Source organism: Nerophis lumbriciformis, linkage group LG18 (genome assembly GCF_033978685.3).
Source record: "Nerophis lumbriciformis linkage group LG18, RoL_Nlum_v2.1, whole genome shotgun sequence".
NCBI lineage: Eukaryota > Metazoa > Chordata > Actinopteri > Syngnathiformes > Syngnathidae > Nerophis > Nerophis lumbriciformis.
In genome coordinates, this window is record NC_084565.2 from 31,357,188 (window position 1) to 31,360,649 (window position 3,462).

At 33.8% G+C, this 3,462-nt stretch overlaps 1 long non-coding RNA gene across 1 annotated transcript in view; it reads left to right on the forward strand.

Moving 5' to 3' along the window:
* The window catches only part of LOC133617822 (uncharacterized), a 34,222-nt gene that overhangs the window by 22,838 nt on the left and 7,922 nt on the right, over positions 1 to 3,462 (forward strand). The window lies entirely within an intron of this gene.

Sequence of the window (3,462 nt, forward strand, 5' to 3'; positions counted from 1 at the left end):
GAGTAGTTGTGAAAACAACAAAGTTTAAAAAGTGTGTACGGTAAAGTTGAGTAGTTGTGAAAACAACAAAAATACAAAAGTGTGTACGCTAAAGTTGAGTAGTTGTGAAAACAACAAAGTTTAAAAAGTGTGTACGGTAAAGTTGAGTAGTTGTGAAAACAAAGATACAAAAGTGTGTACGCTAAAGTTGAGTAGTTGTGAAAACAACAAAGTTTAAAAAGTGTGTACGCTAAAGTTGAGTATTTGTGAAAACAACAAAGCTACAAGTGTGTACGCTAAAGTTGAGTATATGTGAAAACAACAAAGCTACAAAAGTGTGTACGGTAAAGTTGAGTATTTGTGAAAACAACAAAGCTACAAGTGTGTACGCTAAAGTTGAGTATATGTGAAAACAACAAAGCTACAAAAGTGTGTACACTAAAGTTGAGTAGTTGTGAAAACAATTAAGATAAAAAAGTGTGTATTCCAAAGATGAGTAGTTGTGTAAACAACAAAGATACAAAAGTGTGTATGCTAAAGTTGAGTAGTTATGAAAACAACAGATACAAAAGTGTGTACACTAAAGTTCAGTATTTGTGAAAACAACAAAGCTACAAAAGTGTGTACGCTAAAGTTGAGTAGTTGTGAAAACAACAAAGATACTAAAGTGTGTACACTAAAGTTCAGTAGTTGTGAAAACAACAAAGCTACAAAAGTGTGTACGCTGAAGTTGAGTAGTTGTGAAAACAACAAAGATACAAAAATGTGTACGCTAAAGTTGAGTAGTTGGGAAGACAACAAAGATACAAAAGCGCGTACGCTAAAGTCGAGTAGTTGTGAAAACAACAAAGCTACAAAAGTGTGTACGCTAAAGTTGAGTAGTTGTGAAAACAACAAAGCTACAAAAGTGTGTACGCTAAAGTTGAGTAGTTGTGAAAACAACAAAGCTACAAAATTGTGTCCGCTAAAATTGAGTATATGTGAAAACAACAAAGCTGCAAAAGTGTATACGCTAAAGTTGAGTAGTTGTGAAAACAAAGCTATGAAATTGTGTACGCTAAAGTTGAGTATATGTGAAAACAAAGTTACAAAAGTGGGTACGCTGAAGTTGAGTAGTTGTGAAAACAACAACAATACAAAAGTGTGTACGCTAAAGTTCAGTAGTTGTGAAAACAAAGATACAAAAGTGTGTACGCTAAAGTTGAGTAGTTGTGAAAACAACAAAGTTTAAAAAGTGTGTACGGTAAAGTTGAGTAGTTGTGAAAACAACAAAGATACAAAAGTGTGTACGCTAAAGTTGAGTAGTTGGGAAGACAACAAAGACACAAAAGCGTGTACGCTAAAGTTGAGTATATGTGAAAACAACAAAGCTACAAAAGTGTGTACACTAAAGTTGAGTAGTTGTGAAAACAATTAAGATAAAAAAGTGTGTATTCCAAAGATGAGTAGTTGTGTAAACAACAAAGATACAAAAGTGTGTATGCTAAAGTTGAGTAGTTATGAAAACAACAGATACAAAAGTGTGTACACTAAAGTTCAGTATTTGTGAAAACAAAGCTACAAAAGTGTGTACGCTAAAGTTGAGTAGTTGTGAAAACAACAAAGATACAAAAGTGTGTACACTAAAGTTCAGTAGTTGTGAAAACAACAAAGCTACAAAAGTGTGTACGCTGAAGTTGAGTAGTTGTGAAAACAACAAAGATACAAAAGTGTGTACGCTAAAGTTGAGTAGTTGTGAAAACAACAAAGATACAAAAGTGTGTACACTAAAGTTCAGTAGTTGTGAAAACAACAAAGCTACAAAAGTGTGTACGCTGAAGTTGAGTAGTTGTGAAAACAACAAAGATACAAAAATGTGTACGCTAAAGTTGAGTAGTTGGGAAGACAACAAAGATACAAAAGCGCGTACGCTAAAGTCGAGTAGTTGTGAAAACAACAAAGCTACAAAAGTGTGTACGCTAAAGTTGAGTAGTTGTGAAAACAACAAAGCTACAAAAGTGTGTACGCTAAAGTTGAGTAGTTGTGAAAACAACAAAGCTACAAAATTGTGTCCGCTAAAATTGAGTATATGTGAAAACAACAAAGCTGCAAAAGTGTATACGCTAAAGTTGAGTAGTTGTGAAAACAAAGCTATGAAATTGTGTACGCTAAAGTTGAGTATATGTGAAAACAAAGTTACAAAAGTGGGTACGCTGAAGTTGAGTAGTTGTGAAAACAACAACAATACAAAAGTGTGTACGCTAAAGTTCAGTAGTTGTGAAAACAAAGATACAAAAGTGTGTACGCTAAAGTTGAGTAGTTGTGAAAACAACAAAGTTTAAAAAGTGTGTACGGTAAAGTTGAGTAGTTGTGAAAACAACAAAGATACAAAAGTGTGTACGCTAAAGTTGAGTAGTTGGGAAGACAACAAAGAGACAAAAGCGTGTACGCTAAAGTTGAGTATATGTGAAAACAACAAAGCTACAAAAGTGTGTACACTAAAGTTGAGTAGTTGTGAAAACAATTAAGATAAAAAAGTGTGTATTCCAAAGATGAGTAGTTGTGTAAACAACAAAGATACAAAAGTGTGTATGCTAAAGTTGAGTAGTTATGAAAACAACAGATACAAAAGTGTGTACACTAAAGTTCAGTATTTGTGAAAACAAAGCTACAAAAGTGTGTACGCTAAAGTTGAGTAGTTGTGAAAACAACAAAGATACAAAAGTGTGTACACTAAAGTTCAGTAGTTGTGAAAACAACAAAGCTACAAAAGTGTGTACGCTGAAGTTGAGTAGTTGTGAAAACAACAAAGATACAAAAGTGTGTACGCTAAAGTTGAGTAGTTGTGCAAACAACAAAGTTAAAAAAGTGTGTATGCTAAAGTTGAGTAGTTGTGCAAACAACAAAGTTAAAAAAGTGTGTATGCTAAAGTTGAGTAGTTGTGTAATCAACAAAGATACAAAAGTGTGTATGCTAAAGTTGAGTAGTTGTGTTAACAACAAAGATACAAAAGTGTGTATGCTAAAGTTGAGTAGTTGTGAAAACAACAAAGATACAAAAGTGTGTACGCTAAAGTTGAGTAGTTGTGAAAACACGTGCATTGGGTTTCTGGAATACTAAATCATCTTTAGTGTTTAGAAAAAAACTTACGTCAGGGTTCTTGAATCCACTTCAATGATTGTGCACTTCGTTGAAGACATAAACTTGTGTTTCAAAGTTTGTGGAAACTCGTACATTACGTTGAAGTTTCTCAATTATGGAAAGCTGCATGATTTTTCCTCCCAAAAAATCTGATTTCATAACTGTGTCTATTTGCGCTAACATCATCCCTTATTCTGCCCAAAGCCACTAGGGGGCATATTTGTGCTATATCTGGGGGATGCTATTTGATCTACGTTTTGTGTACTTGTAGTCTTAAAATGTGGTACTACGCACGCACACACAGTATGTCATCTCAAACAACCAACACCACAGCCAAACAAAAAGTAACCAAAAAAACAAAAG